Source organism: Schistocerca americana, chromosome 3 (genome assembly GCF_021461395.2).
Source record: "Schistocerca americana isolate TAMUIC-IGC-003095 chromosome 3, iqSchAmer2.1, whole genome shotgun sequence".
NCBI lineage: Eukaryota > Metazoa > Arthropoda > Insecta > Orthoptera > Acrididae > Schistocerca > Schistocerca americana.
In genome coordinates this window covers 218,425,261-218,442,552 of record NC_060121.1, presented here as the reverse complement: position 1 = coordinate 218,442,552, position 17,292 = coordinate 218,425,261, and positions in this window count along the sequence as shown.

Genomic DNA, 17,292 nt, shown 5'->3' with positions numbered 1-17,292 from the left:
CAGAGAGCAATTGGCGATAAGAAAGTGATGATTTAAACCACAATAAAATATACAAATGATACTGAAGGTGAATTCTTAGAACAATAATATGCGAAGAAAGTAGCCCAGGCAAACAGCTCATGCGTCGAACACACGCGACGCTCACCCTTCGCAAACAGCAACCTGCCAAGTGATGCGCTCGGCAGTTAGGCTCGACAGTTTCTGCAAACTAGCCCCTCATCTACGGCCGCCATACTGCAGAGTCTACCAGATCACACCTCGTCCCAAAACGACCAAGATCGTTCTACGCCCAAGAAACGACTTAGCTCTACCAAAACATCATCACGTCCCGTAAATCACTAGTGACGCCGAGCACGGGGATACACAAGCTGCCCGAAGTTGACTGAGAATGAGGTTTGTCCCTTGTACCTAGCAGGCTAGTACATAAACATTACCACGGTTCCGCCTACACTCTTTACGGACTCTGCGCGCGACTCCACAAATAAACATTGACTGCTGCCGACAAGAAGTCATAGCCATGGGGCGGAACCTCACTGTTTCGCTTCACGAGCCGACTCTTCGTACCCGCAACAGCTCACCAAGAAGCCCCACCAAAACACACGGCGCCGCCGCCAGAGACACCGCTGCCAACTTGAGGCGAATGGTATGAAGTTCCACGTGAACCGGTCGGTCGCTGCGTTCTACGAAAAAGTAAAAATAGAGTAGCAACCGGGCTATCGCATTCGAGATCGAACCAGCACCAAACTGGCTCAACATTTATGCTCATTTTATACAGAGTAATCCCGTGATTAGGTTCAAAACTATCGTGGATGATGTGGAAGAGTAAATTATGCATCAGTCTGACGTAAGGGACACCGGTCAGGAAAAGACCGAGTCGAAAATTCTAAGTGAAAATCGTTCTCATACCTCTGACAGTGGATCTCTTCTAATGAAAGTTCTTCCCTTTCCTTTTGAAAGGCAATAGTAAGAACCAAAGCAAGTAAAATTAGTCCAGTAAACATCGGTTCTAAAATGCATACGTTACGAGCGATGAGCACTTGTTCATTAGAAGGGACGAGTTTTACCGTGGTAAAGATGATCAAGTGCTCATTTCTCTTAAGGTATGCACTTTAGATGACATGTTAGCTGGATATTTTTTCTTGTTTTGTTCCATACTACCTCCTCTCAAAATATGGAAAGCAAAAAGGTTTCATTAGACAAGGTCCTTTGTCTGAGGTATCAAAAAGATTTTCGCTTATAACTTTCGTCTCGGTCGTTTCCGGGCCATGGACGCTTACCACAACTTGCACATTTACCCTTCTCCATTATCTCTGAAGGTTGGTAACATCAGCACGGAATCACACTGTGAATGTTTATTTACCATTTTTTCAACGTCGTATTTGATAACAGCACAGTTCACTGAAAAACAATTTACTTTCAGCAGAATTAATATAATGAGGAACAGCTTTCGGCTCGAGGATCCATGCATTAATCACAGCGTTTGAGCTGGATGCTCATAGATCTCCTGTATGAAGTTCCACGTGAACGGGTCGGCCGCTCCGTTCTACGAAAAAGTAAAAATATAGTAGCAATATATTGAAACAAGAATGATAATTAAGTTTATCAATGTCCACAGCAGAATTAATAGGGGAACACTAGCAGTATTAGACACCGGAAGATCCTGAAGAAGATCCCAGCAGAGGGGTCAAACGTCGATTGTTTTAGAGCAAATATGACGCAGCCTAACAACCCAGATTTTAACTTCAGTCACAGAGACCTTTGAGTCATGTGCTGCGATCCTGGATAGATGGAGAGTTGGTTCTTGTGAGATTCCTGCTTCCCACTATGGAGAGTTAGGCAATGCAAGGTGCAGTGAATATCTGCATGGCTCACGCTCTTTCTATAAGCGAAGATGCACTTATAATTAAATGTTGTAGTTATAATTCTGCATTAACACAGGACACAGTAAGGACATTAAAATATTCAAGAGTATTTATCCGGAATAGTGGAATGAACACAAAACAAAGGACAGGAAAAACAAATGAGCGACTGAGATTCATAGGAATCTTAATAAATTCATCCACTGGAGAAGTGCGTTACAAGGCAATTGTTTGACACATTCCTGAGCCTAGGACCATTACCAGGTAGGACTAGCAGAACAGATAGAGAAGATTCAACGAACAGCGGCGAGTTTAGTCACTTGATCGTTTATTCGGCGCGAGAGCGTTAAGTCCGCTTTACCCGAGCGACTTTCTGGTCAAATTTGACTACTCAAAGTACGTGTACCTTTTGTGGCTGCATACAAATCAGAAACCAACAACGATGAGAGTGTGTCTACGACGTCACTGATCTGTAGAGTGTGCCGAGAGCGGAGTTCATTATTTCCGAATACGGTGCACACAAGGAACTTTGGCGGTGTCTGCTAATATCGAAAGTTAACCTATTCTGGCCGAGATCACTCCTATTATAGAAATGTTTTTTTTTTCCTCCTTAATTCTTATTAGGCGGTTTGCTTTGTTTTCCTGTCACACTGAAAAGTTGCACAAGATCCTGAGATTTTTTTCTTCTAATCTTCTCTTACAGGATACACGAAATATATGAAACCAAAGAGGTATTTATGTATTAGAGAGGAAAAGCATACACTATGTACAAATAAGAACGTAAGTAGATAATGTGCTTTAATGAAAATGGTTTCAACCGTGTAAAAGGCAGAGTTATCTCATAATTTTCGATGTTATTTGGCACTTTGCAAGAAAACGAGATATAAAAGATAAAGCAAGAAGACACCATTTACTGTTTTAAAGGTATTGTAATTTGCAAGTATATATTTTCCCGAGCAAATAAATGTATACTGGTGCATTCCTTTACAAGAACTTCCCCTAAGAATTCTGCTGTGGACATTGATAAACTTTATTATCATTTTTGTTTCAATATTTTGGTACTACATTTTTACTTTTTCGTAGAAAGGTTAGTTTCTCGTAACCTCACTTTCACCTCCAAACTACACAGCAGACAGCTCTCAGAACACACGCAGTTTTGGCTCTGACGTGTAAACGAAAATGACCACTCGAAACAGGCCGAGTTTCAGCACAGGAATAAACCCACAGAGGCGCTGCAGTAGACTGTCTTGTTTCGAGTAATCATTTGAGACAAGAAAATGTATCATGTAACAGGGACTTGATACAAATACTCACCAAATTACAGTGGCAGGCACTACAAGAGGGGCGTTTTGTATCCTGGGGAGTTTTACTATCGAAATTTGAAGAGAGTAGTTTCAGGGAAGTGTCGGGGCAACATATCACTTACTCCCACGAACTCGCAAAATGATCATGACGAGAAATTTCTAGCTAATACAGAGGCTTCGCGAAATCACTCTTCCCACGCACCATTCGTGAATAGACCGGCGACGGAGGGGTCAGTTAGTGGTACCAGAAGTACCCTCCACCAGGTGGCTTGCGGATTATTGATGTACATATTGATGAAGATGTGGAACACACATTAGAGAGCTCTTGATTTAACCCACTGCGCTGTGGAAGCATGTTTATTTCCTAATACTTCATTAATAGAAGCCAGTTTGCGTAGCCGTTTTCTGGATAAAAGATTCGTAAAATAAGGGAAATATTATCAGAGCATTAATACCCGATATCATATTAGTTATACACTCAGGTTAAAGGCTGTTGGGCTGTAGCAGTTAGCACAGGGTTACGCAAAGGATGGGGCCCCTCCACGCCCACACCAACGTGGTAACCAAGCCAAAAGTTCTACTGTCACCTCCGTATAACATGTTAGTTTTTGAATCAGGAGTCACAGGATGCGTGCTGTGATGTTATCCATGCGTAAGATTACTCATTAACATTGTCCATCAGGAGATAGAAAGTGGACGAAAGCAATCGGAGGGTAGCGCTTTGTAAGGACAGAGAGAGAAAAAAGTAGCAAGGCAAGCGCCAAGGGAAAAAACCTCTGCGACAGTAGGACGGGTAGTAAGGGCAGTAGCAGCTTGCTATCTACGACAGCGCATGCAGGGTGTGGTTGTGTTAGTGCGAGGTATCGTGCATCGTTACCTTTGTCGTTGCGGAAGCTCGTTGTAGGGCTTACTGTAGTTGCTGCATCCCTGTAACAGTTCAAGGTCGTCATACATTAGTGGGCGATCAGTCATAGATCGGTTCACAGTGTACGGGCTGTGTGTGGCTGGTTTGCGTGCTGTGTACATTAAGGTTTCCCTGCGGTTGCCTGATTTTCGGTGGGTCGAGCTTCTGGGGTTACCAGTAGTAGCTGTGTTGCAGGTGCTCGCCAGTACTGTCGTGTTAGCGTGCTATGGACCATAGATGTTTAGTTCCTTGCCAATAGTGTCTAGCGTTACGCAGTCTACAAATACTGGCAAGCCTTTCCTCACTCATCTGCACTAGTTCTACGTATTTTATTTTCTCCGATTCTCGGGCTTGGAAAAGAAGTTGTTTCGCTTCAGGCACAATTTTTTGGGTTATTGTCTTAAATCATTCAGCACTTAACTTTTACTGCGCTTCTAATGTTACATTCTACCGCTGCAAATAACGGCGTTGCCCTAAAATCACGTCGAAACAGTTTTGAAAGTGAAGCCCCTATATCACACGCGGTGCAGTCTTTATAAATCCTCAGTTTAATGCCTAGTTTTTCAATGAACCATAAAAGAATACACCAGATGACTTTTTTTTTACGAGCAAGACGAGATATTCTGCAGCCGTCCCACGGCACCACCGGATTAGAATATACATTATTAATTCGCTGCGCCCGCGGAGGACGCATAATCAGGGCGGCTTTCCAATCTGCCGTCTAATCGCGGCGTCGTTTTCCCGGGCAGCCTGGCGCCGACGCCAGAAACGGCGCGCGCTGCGTCGCGGTGCTGCTCCCCCACGGGCTTCCACGCCGACGCGGCGCGGGCTAATGAAATATGGCGAGCCCACCGTAATGTCCGGAGGGGCGGCCGAATTGTTTCGCTGCTGCGAATGTAACGATTTCTGGAATAGGAAAACCATTACGAATTCAATTTGGGGGCGGAAGGGCCGGCCGTCATTAATTTGTTGGCGTCGCGCGCGCGGACGCTCCGGCGCAGGATATGCGCGCCGATATGCATCGCAGCCAGCAGAGCCGGGGCGCCGCCGGGCTGCCGGAATTTATCGGCGCTCGCTGCAGGCCCGATGGGTGAGGAGGGGAGGGGCTGGGGGAGGAGGCCGAAAAGTCAGCGCGCCTGCGGGGCTGCACGTGCTGAAATGGCGACCGTGACAGGACAGTATTTTATTTAAAAAAAACTCCAAAAATCAATATACTCGAAACTAGTCTCACATTTAAATAGAAACGAATTACTTAGCACACCACAGTATGGATTCTAGAGAGGTTACCTAATTTAGAATGCTATATACACATTCACCTACTGCACTACTGGCCATTAAAATTGCTGCACCACGAAGATGACGTGCTACAGACGCGAAATTTAACCGACAGGAAGAAGATGCTGTGATATGCAAATGATCAGCTTTTCAGAGCATTCACACAAGGTTGGCGCCGGTGACGACACCTACAACATGCTGAGATGAGGAAAGTTTCTAACCGATTTCTCATACAAAAACAGCAGTTGACCGGCGTTGCCAGTTGAAAGGTGCTTGTAATGCTTCGTGTAAGGAGGAGAAATGCGTACCATCACGTTTCAGACTTTGATAAAGGTCGGATTGTAGCCTATCGCGATTGCGGTTTATCGTATCGCGACATTGCTACTCGCGTTGGTCGAGATCCAATGACTCTTAGAAGAGTATGGAATCGGTGGGTTTAGGAGGGTAATACGGAACGACGTCCTGGATTCCAACGGCCTCGTATCATTAGCAGTCAACATGACAGGCATCTTATCCGCACGGCTGTAACGGATCGTGCAGCCACGTCTCGATGCCTGAGTCAACAGATGGGGACGATTGCAAGACAACAACCATCTGCACGAACAGTTCGACGACGTTTGCAGCAGCATTGAGTATCAGCTCGGAGACCATGGCTGCGGTTACCCTTGACGCTGCATCAAAGACAGGAGCGCCTGTGATGGTGTACTGAACGACGAACTTGGGTGCACGAATGGCAAAACGTCATTTTTTCGGATGAATCCAGGTTCTGTTTACAGCATCATTATGGTCGCATCCGTGTTTGGCGACATCGCGGTGAATGCACATTGGAAGCGTGTATTCGTCATCGCCATACTGGCGTATCAACCAGCGTGATGGTACGGGGTACCATTGGTTACACGTCTCGGTCACCTCTTGTTCGCATTGACGGAACTTTGAACAGTGGACGTTACATTTCAGATGTGTTACGACCGGTAGCTCTGCCCTTCATTCGATCCCTGCGAAACCCTACATTTCAGCAGGATAATGCACGACCGCATGTTGCAGGTCCTGTACGGGTCTTTCTGGATACAGAAAATGTCGGACTGCTGCCCTGGCCAGCACATTCTCCATATCTCTCACCAACTGAAAACGTCTGGTCAATGCTGGCTGAACAACTGGCTCGTCACAGTACGCCAGTCACTACCCTTGATGAACTGTGGTATCGTGTTGAAGCTGCATGGGCAGCTGTACCTGTACGCGCAATCAAAGCTGTGTTTGACTCAATGCCCAAACGTATCAAGGCCGTTATTATGGCCAAAGGTGGTCGTTCTGGGTACTGATTTCTCAGGATCTATGCACCCAAATTGCGTAAAAATGTAATCACATGTCAGTTCTAGTATAATATATTTGTCCAATGAATATCCGTTTATCATCTGCATTTCTTCTTGGTGTAGCAATTTTAATGGCCAATAGCGTAAATATATAATGAAGCATCGCCAGTTGGTATTTTTGTTATCTTTCTAAGGTTTTTCGTTGTGTAGATCATGTTACTCTCTCAGAAAAACTTAAGTTTAATAGAACTGATGGTTTACACACAACTGGGTTCAATGATACTTAACAAGTAGAAGGTAAGTAATTGTGCTGAATAATTCAATGTTGTAAAGTTAGAAAATTCTAGCGACTGGAGAGAAATCACAAAGGGAGTCACGTAGGGTTCAGTTATATCTTAACTCTTCTTCCCTGTATAACTAATAGACCCTCCACTTAACATTCATCAAGCAGAATTGATACATTTTGCAGACATACTAGTCTTATAATAAATTCTATTACAAAAAAGCAACAGAAGAGATGGTTAGTGATGGTCAATAACGAATTATAAAGTGGTTCTTTGAAAATTGGCAACCCTTAAATTTTGAAGCAATACACTATGTTCATTTCTGTGCAACAAATAGAATCATACCAACATCTGATGTTGCACATGAACAGGAGTAAGTAAACTAGGTATAATGCTCCAACATTTTGGCTGTACGTGTTGATGAAAACTTGAACTGGAAGAACCAAGTTATTGAGCTTCTCAAACAATTAAGTATAGCTACTTTTGCTCTTCGTATAATTGCTAGTCTTGGAAATAAACGAATCCACCTCCTGACAAGTTTAGCATGTTCCTCTCAGTTCTCAGCAATGTCTTCTGCAGTAATTTTCTAGGGTAGCTTATGACTTAGAAGGAAGTAGATAAAAAACTTTTTATTTACCGATACCGGTTTCAACCTGCGCTGAAGACAATCTTCAGATCTGGCGAAGTAAAGTACAGTTTGTCAACAGTTGACTAGCACCATCGTCAAAAACTTTGCACTTTGCGGCGCCAGTCTGAAACCAGTAGCCGGTAAATGAAAACTTGTGGTCCAGACGGTGTTTGTTTATTTATTTATTACAAACAAACGGTCAGGGTTTCTGAGACAGGGCATCAATTATGGAGAAGCAAAGTACTGATCGCACAAAATCGAGCAGTGAGAATAATATGTGGTGTTCACCTGTAGTGGTTATGTAGTTACAAGGAGGTACCTCCCGTGGAGGTACCTGAAGGGCCTTATTGCTGAAAAAGCTGTTACATCAAGTGGTTCAAATGGCTCGGAGAACTATGGGACTTAACGTCTTAGCTCATCAGTCCCCTTCGAGCCTGCGACCGTAGCGGTCTCGCGGTTCCAGACTGTAGCATCTAGAACCACTCGGCCACACCGGCCGGCAGCTATTACAAGCCCGGACCTAGTGGGCAGCAGGATATCTTCGAGATACACCAGGTATCTTTGAGAGTGTGCTTCGTTCAATGCAGCGTCGATCTCAGGCGTGTCTCGATGTATCTAGACAAAACTTTGGTAATCTACTGCAGTCGGCATCAATTTGTAGCATGTGACAAAATAACTGCAAAGCCATATAGTAGCCCGGATTGCCATTGCCATCCCTGGTTCCTACGTAATTACTGATTCTTACGTGCCCTGTATATCAGTCGCAATTTGATTTTTTGCGGAATGATGAAGTTTATGACGAATGTTTGCGCGTGACGTACAGTCAACTGCGCTTTCTTCGTACAAGAAACCGAAATTGGAAAAGACGCAGCGGACGGTGCAGCGCGTTGCTTGCGCCGAGAGCCGCCGTGTTATGAATTTCCCGCGGCTGCAGTGGCGGTGGCGGCCGCCTTTGCTCATGACTGTAGGCATGAGCGGAATCTGAGCGTCGCTGCTCCGCTAGGCAAACACGCGCCGCGAAACCCGACCCCAGCGTTCGCGGGCGCCCCGCCCTCTCCCCGCACTGCCGCAATTCCCGCAGATCCTCCAATTTCTGCACAAATCTCGACTTCTTTCACACAGTGGCCTGCATACGCGTTCGCTGGGGACCGCGAGTTCTGAGTGCAGAGGAAGCGCCGCGAAATTCCCCACCTCTCTCTCTCTCTCTCTTTCTCTCTCTCTCTCTCTCTCTCTCTCTCTCTCGCGGAAGATGTACAGTTCGAGTGGCGAAGCCAACCACACGCACAGTGCCACAAAGAAAACTTTGTCGTCATAGACTAACGTGCAATTTCAGTGAACCTATACGCAACCCTTTTGTTCGCAGTTGGAGGCACCACTTATATGTCCGAGTAATTTTTTTTTCTCTACTATTGGGCACTTTCTAGATATCCTCAGATCTTCCAACACATGGGCAGCTACTCGCAAGAAAAGTTAAACTGAATTTTATTGGTATCTTACTCAGAAGAACACTATAGCTCGTAACTTGTAGCGGCGAATTATTACAGAAGACACTGTATGTATTTTTTAGTTTAGTTGCTTCGATTATTGTTTGTCAGTCTCAAAGCGTAGTAACTGTTTCCTTTTCTTTTTTAATCAGATTTCTGATAACATGAGCTACGTTGTGAAAAATGCAAGAAATACGAAATCAACCTTTCAGACAAGTTTGCCGGACGGAGATTCCGATCGAGATTCAAATGATTCAAATCGCTCTAAGCACCATGGGACTTAACATCTGAGGTCATCAGTCTCCTAGACTTAGAACTATTTAAACCTAACTAACCTAAGGACCACACACACATCCATGCCAGAGGCAGGACTCGAACCTGCGACCGTAGCAGCAGCGTGGTTGCGGACTAAGGGCCTAGAACCGCTCGGTCACAGCGGCAGGCGATCGAGATTCCAAAGTCACACATCTACAGTAGCGGTGGTGGTGTTAGTAGTCACACTGTTAGTAGTACTTTTATTCAGCCGTTTGTCACTTTTCCAAGGGTACTGGACATGGCGTGGTGTCATAGCTTAGGATCCAAAAAAAATTCACATATACAGGTCTAGTTTGACAATGATAGGAGGTAATATGCTACGGAGGCGACGGGCCCGCCACTCTCTCCATCTTGTGCTGTAGCAGTAAGACCAAGACCTTTTACGTCTACCTAATTAATTTCAAATTTCTCTGCAATCATGGTACACACCGGAATCCCTACGCCACAACATCGTAGAACGCCATTAGATGATCTGAAACGAAGTGGCCCAGTCCATTGGTGGAGTGGAGCTTTGTGCAGTAATTCGTTTTCTACATTTGAAGGGAAATAATTCTGTAACAATCCATGCTGGATTGTTGGAAATGTAAAACAACAGTATACTATCGTATTTCACAATGACCAGGTGGCGCAGATGATCCCCCTGTGGTCAAACAAGTCTGAATGAAGAAGAACGAACGGACAGACCATCATGATGTGAAGAACTGGGAATCGCGAAAGAACTGGAGACCCTGATGTTCGAAGCCCGGCACATCGCAGTGGAAAAAGTGAAAACCAGCTGTGGATCGGTTTTCATCTTGCACAATATTTAGAACATGAAAATACTGCCGCTCACTGCATTCTACGAGTGGTCACACTCATTCCAAAAACCCGTCGAACCGAGGAAGCAGCGGAAATGATAGATCTGTGACACCCCAGTCCGGACGATTCTTTAGCCGCATAATCACCTTAGTGGAGTGTTTGATGTAGTGCCGTGAACCTGAGATATAAGAGCATAGAAAACAGAGATAGTTTCCCGACTTGATAGACCACAAGTGTCCTGTATCAAACTGTTCGTCCCAACTTGCTACCTCAATATGCTACTCAAAGTGGCCTACAAAAGCTACGTAAGCTACAGCGCATGCGCGTCGAACGAGTTTTTCAGCATTCTCCCGCTCCTTTCGCACAAACCATTACTTCTAGATAAAAAAAATGGATAAAATTTTTTTGAAGGAAATTTAATCTAGTTTAATTTTGTACTGCGACACGTTTTCGCTGGAGAGTGCGGTTTTCGAATTATTCAATGAAAACGTACAAAAGTGATATTAAATGTGTTCTATCTCGAAAATCATTCATGGTCTGATGTAGGGCGGTAAATGATCAATCATCGTTGACAACTAATTACGACCAAGCGACATGCCAACTTTATTGTCTCCAACAGGACAGCATCAAAGGTTTGCTCAATTTGCTCTCTAAGATCATCCAGTGTGTGTGGTCTCGCAGCACAAAGTGTGTTCTTTAGAGTACCCCACAGAAGGAAGACTGGAGGAGTTAAATCTGGAGATCGAGCGGGATACTCCATACTCCCTCTTCGTCCTATCCGTCTGACAGGGAATGCACGATGAGAAATGCCCTCACATCCAGGTGAAATTGAGGTGGCGCCCCATCATGTTCAAAGTAATAATATTCATTTCCAAACACAACGCTAAGACCAGGAGCTATCATTTCCAACATTTCCAAGTAAGAGTCACTCGCGACAGTGTCGTCAAACAAGTACGTCCCGATTAACCCTCTTGAAAACAGACCACACCAGACTGTTACTCCTGGTACATTAACATGCCTTTGTTCGGTTACGTATAGATTCTCCCTGGCCCAAAAACCCGTCGAACCGAGGAAGCAGCGGAAACGATGGTTCTGTGACACGCCAGTACAGACGATTCTTTAGCCGCATAATCGCCATAGTGGAGCAGAGGATAATTGTGCCATCAAGTTTAAACGTTCATCTATCCAAAGAATTCGATCTTGGAAAAGTTGCTCTTCTTTACTTCTGCTAATGAACCACTCTCAAAATTCGCTTCGCCTGTCAGGATCATCCTCGTTAAGAGCATAGAGAAGTCTTGTAAAGTAAGGCTTAAAGTTCTGAGACCGCAAAATACTACGAACACTGCTTCTGAAGATCCTGGTCTCACGAGAGCACTGCCGCACAAATTTCTTCGGGGATCGTGTGTATGCCTGGATTACTGCATCAACACTCTAATTGTCTGTTGGACTTCTCTTTCGTCCGCTATGTCCCTTCTTCATATAGTGCACCTTTCCTTCGACTTCAAACTTATCTCTGATTCTTGTAATTGTTACTCTTGTCGGTGGTGGTGTTCCAAATTCCTCTCTCCAACGTCGGCGTGCCGCACTCACATTCTCTGTTTTCCAGTAACACTTTAGCACCCATTTCCGTTGTTCAAATGGTAACGCCATGTTTGCTGACAATCCTGAAACAAAAGAAAGCATTATTTTGCTCTTCACCGCCTTCTAAATTATTACCCATAAAAACTACAAATGCTAGTCCGAGCTATCTGTTGTTCCAGCGTTTAGAATCATTATGAGGTGGGCATCACAACAAATATCGAATTTATAGACGAACTTGCCAGAATCGTAAAAGGCTGACGTAGTCAATATGGAAGTGTAACAGAAATGCTCGCGAACCAGTGGCACTCCTTGAAACAAAACAACGAAGTTATGGTGAAACCGTATTTTGTAAATTTAGAGAACAGTTATTCGAACAAGACAGTGTGACCACTCTGCTTCCACCGTAATATATCTCGCGTAAGAATAGTGAGAATAAGATAAGAGAGAGTTAGCGTGTACAGAGGCAGGTACTGTCTGATCAACAGCAATTGGATACATCTTAGTGGACATTAATATGGGGTGTTCCCACCTTTATGACAGCTCGAAATCTGCTGGAGACATTTTCAGTGAAGTGTGTGAACATCTTTGTAGAAATGGGAGACTATTCTTTCTCAAAAGTCAAAGTCAAACTATGTAGAGATGTTGGACGTTGGGGCCCGGAGCGAAGACGATGTTGTAACTAATCTCAAATTTGTTGCACTGGGTTCAGGTCGGAGGTGTGGGCAGGTCAGTCCATTTCATTAATGTTACTGTCCACTAAACATAGCGTCACAGTTGCGGCTTTCTGACATGGTATATTGCCATGCTGATGCAATCACCGCCTTCAAACTGTTCTCCTCCTGTACGCAGCAGGCAGTGCTGTAAATGTACTGATATCATTTCACATTAGCGCCTTCTTAACGACACCGAGGGGACCATACTCTAACCGCGAGAAACATACCCACACCGTAACACCACATTCTCCATACTGCACAATTAGCACTACATATGATGGCGCGTAACGATATCGAGACATTCGCCAAACCTAACCCTCCCATTGGATTGTCACAGAGTCCAGCGTATTTCATGACTCCAGATCACTCGTTTTCAGTCCTCCACTGTCCAGCGGCGTTGCTCATCACACCACCTCAAACGTCTCTTAGGCCGATATTACACTATCAAATTTCTTTGTCAAATATCTTTGTCAAAGAAATTTGATGGTTTAATAGGGAACTTTGTCACATCTCGTCAAATTTGATCAAATCTAGGGCCTCGCTGTAGATTTGATCAAAGAAGTCGCTTGTCTTCTGTTAACTGCAATATGACATGTTACCACGTGGAGCGCTAGCATCGCTGCAGCGTTCTGTCATCTGTAGTGTTTATATAAACATTGACGGTAAATACAATTGGCGTGTACCGACAACTACAAAATTAATAGAGATGTATGAAGCTGATGAGGCGTTTTACAACGTGAGGTACCCTGAATACAAAAGTAGATTAAGAAGATTGGAGGCCTAACCTAACCCAACTCTGCCGGCCGAAGTGGCCGTGTGGTTAAAGGCGCTGCAGTCTGGAACCGCAAGACCGCTACGGTCGCAGGTTCGAATCCTGCCACGGGCATGGATGTTTGTGATGTCCTTAGGTTAGTTAGGTTTAACTAGTTCTAAGTTCTAGGGGACTAATGACCTCAGCAGTTGAGTCCCATAGTGCTCAGAGCCATTTGAACCTAACCCAACTCTCTCCTGTAGCAAGGAATCGGAGAATTGCAGTGAGCTTGTCATCTGCAGATATAGCAGTTCTTAAGTAAGTGTTGTGCTTTCTGATATGAGGATACACTTCACTGAGCACATACTGAAATGTATGCTCACCCATTCTTAAGTAATTGATGTACGACTTGACGTCCTCCACTATAAGCTCACGTCACAAGGTTTGTTGAACGCTTTTATCATGCCGCCGTAAAACCCATGGCTTCACGCAGGTACATTTCCTTTTTTTCCCCCGCTTCTCTTCCGCATGTGCACACAATGAAGTTGTGGTTCATGCAACTTCTGCGGTTAATAACTAGTTGTTGTTGTCAGCCATCTTGAACTTTGACGAAAAATATGATGACAGTGTAATACCTCTTTTCAGCGCCACTTCAAAGATCTTTGTCAAATATATTTGACGAATATTTTATCAAATCTTTCACAAAGAAATTTGATAGTGTAATACCGGCCTTAGCAGTGTCTACAGGAATTTGTTGCTTATGAGGAGCTGCTCGACCATTCTGCCGCTGTTATTTAATTCCCTACGCCCTTTCGTTAGCGTAACTGGGGTGCTGGTAGCACTTTTCAACTGACGAGTGATTTTTTCATCTGATTTTATGCGTTTTTTTTTCTTTTTACAACCACTCCCGAAATGCTCGGCAGTCCCTACCCATCAGTACATCAGGTGTCTCTGGTCTTGGTTCAGCTGTAGTAGTTCCTTCGAGTTTACACTTCACAATTGCATCACTAACGGTCGACTTGGCCAGCTTTAGTAGGATTCAAACGTCCGAGACGGATTTCTTACTCCAGTGATCAGGGCTCGTTCGAAGTACGTGAGCTCTCCTAATCGTCCCACTCTGGTGTTACTACTCCTCTTTCTCTACTGGCAACACGATTTTTTTTATAGAGGTAGAGCCCCTCCACGCCCACACCGGCATTATGTTCAACCCAATAGGCCTACTGCCATCTCTGCATAAGGGTTAGTGTTCGCTAAAGTGAGGTGTCGCAGGATGTGGGTACTGCGATGTTTCCGTACGTCTGGTTAAGGTTAACCATTAACACGCCCTCATCTGGAGATAAATTGGGTCGAAGTCAAACGAAGGGTAGCGGTTTTAAGGGCAGAGGAAAAAAAGTGCCAAGGCAAGAGCGAAGGGAAGAAAAACCTCTACGACAGTTAAGTCGGGTGGTAAGAGCATAGCGGATGTCTTGCTGCCTGCGATGGGTCGTGCAAGGATAGGTTTTATTAGTAGTGGGTGTCATGCATGTCGATACCTTGACGTTGTGCGGTTGTGCTGCTCGGAGGCTGGAGCTGGGTGCCGGTGTAGAGTCCTCGTTCAGCGTCAGCAACCTGCAGCAGTTAGGTTTATTATCGTTTTTGTGTTCGACAGGTCATATATCGGATGCACAGTGTAAGGTAATGTTGGCGGTTTGTTTGTGCGTCAGTGGGCGAGCTCGTCGGTGTCCCTGCTGTGTCCTGTTGGTCGGCTCTAATAGCAGCTGGTAGTTACCAGTCAGTGTTGCTGATATGCAGGGGCTTACCGGCGTTTGTCGCTTGTTTGCGTATGTTAGTTTACCATAGGTGGCTATGCCCTAGCTAGCTGTGTCTTTGGCCGCTTGTGCTTCCATCTATGGTTGGCAACACGATACTCCCCAATTCCTTAGTATATATATAGTATATATATAGTTAAGACTCACCGGCCACTTGACCATCTTCTTCTTCTGTGCGAAAGCACAAAAACAGTGTCCGAACTCTTACGGGATTCGGCAACGCCCCGCGAGTAATGAGTATAATGGGCGGGGGCACTAAGAATGTAGTGCAGGACAATACGTTGAGAATGTGGGTTTCGCGGGAGGCGTGTCAGAGATAAATCCCTGCAGTCGCGCTATCGTCTGTGTCCTCGGTGGTTCAGATGGATAGAGCGTCTGCCATGTAAGCAGGAGATCCCGGGTTCGAGTCCCGGTCTGCGCACACATTTTCATCTGTCCCCGTTGACATATGTCAACGCCTGTAAGCAGCTAAGGGTGTTCATTCCATTGTAAATATTGATTTTGATGAATAAAGATATATTAACAAAAGACCATCTGTTTCTTCTCGCTCGATATAGAAATGTAATAGGTTCGCAAATCGATCATATGTGTACGATGTACCCTGCATCACAGACTGTACAGTAAATGTAGATGTGAATGCTGTGTAGTAGAAGTTGTTACTTTTCGATACTGTAGTAGAGTCCACTAAAGTCCACACCCTCTAGCGTCAGAAAGCATTCCCACAGAATTGGCAAGTCCGCCATGTTCTGGAGAGCACGTGACAGGCAGTAATTCCGGACCAGGTATTGCAGCACTGCCGTGACGTCAGTTTCTCAACCGCCGAGGGCGCAGAACAGAGACGGGCGGGGCAGTACGGGAGCCGGCGTATCGCAGTGCAGCGCCTTCCGCCACCGCCTTCCCTTTTAATATCCTAAATCCATTGTGTTTCGCGCGCACTGGAAGCGTGCAGAGCCGCGCCGGTGGCGGCCGCTATCTCTCGCCTTTAATAATCACAAATCATTTTTGAGCCGGCGACACCGGAACTGCGTGCGTCCGTTCCTGCTGCCGGCTGGTTAATATTCATGGCGGCCGGGGCCGGGGAGCAGAGGGAAACGGGGGACAGAGGGAGAAAGCGGCCGCACGTCGGCACTGAAATGTTGCCGCCGCCTCTCCAGCCGCCCACCGACTCCTGCGTCCGCAAGCGGCAAGCGCAGCCGTGTGTTCCCGTACCCCCTGTGTCACACTCATACGGCTACCCGCGAGAGCTAAAATGGGCCAAGTGCGGCTGTAGACAGGTAATACTGAAATATCGTAAGAGTGGATGGATGTATGTGACACTGGTCAAAACAGTTGAAATTTTTTTCGCTACAGAGTAGTTCTGTGGCATGTTATGAATATTGTCTCCAATTTTCAGAGTTTAGTTCGTGCTACAGACGATGTAAAGGCCATCCCGTTTCAACCACTCTGCTGTGCCAATCCTCTTTCCTACATACAGGACTCTGTCTTTTTAGCGTTTATTTACCCTTGTATTTTCTCAGACGTCCGCCCTTAAGGCGAACACATAATGCAATCATATGACAACACATCTTTTTTTTTTTTTATCAGCACTCCTCCTGTCGGTTTCATGCTGTCAAACAGAACTACGAGGTGCATTCAAGTTCTAAGGCCTCCGATATTTTTCTCCGGACTGGAAAGAGATAGAAATATGCGCATTGTTTTAAAATGAGGCCGCGTTCATTGTCAATACGTCCCAGAGATGGCAGCACCGTACTGCAGATGGAATTTTACGGCCAGCGGCGAGATTGAGAACTCTTTTAAATACTTAAATTGGCGACATTTTCCTTACTTGAACAGCGTGAAATCGTTCGTTTTCTGAATTTTCGTGGTGTGAAACCAAATGAAATTCATCGACAGTTGAAGGAGACATGTGGTGATGGAGTTATGGATGTGTCGAAAGTGCGTTCGTGGGTGCGACAGTTTAATGAAGGCAGAACATTGTGTGACAACAAACCGAAACAACCTCGGGCTCGCACACGCCGGTCTGACGACATGATCGAGAAATTGGAGAGAATTGTTTTCGGGTATCGCCGCATGACTGTTGAACAGATCGCCTCCAGAGTTGGCATTTCTGTGGGTTCTGTGCACACAATCCTGCATGACGACCTGAAAATGCGAAAAGTGTCATCCAGGTGGGTGCCACGAATGCTGACGGACGACCACATGGCTGCCCGTGTGGCATGTTGCCAAGCAATGTTGACGCGCAACGACAGCACGAATGGGACTTTCTTTTCGTCGGTTG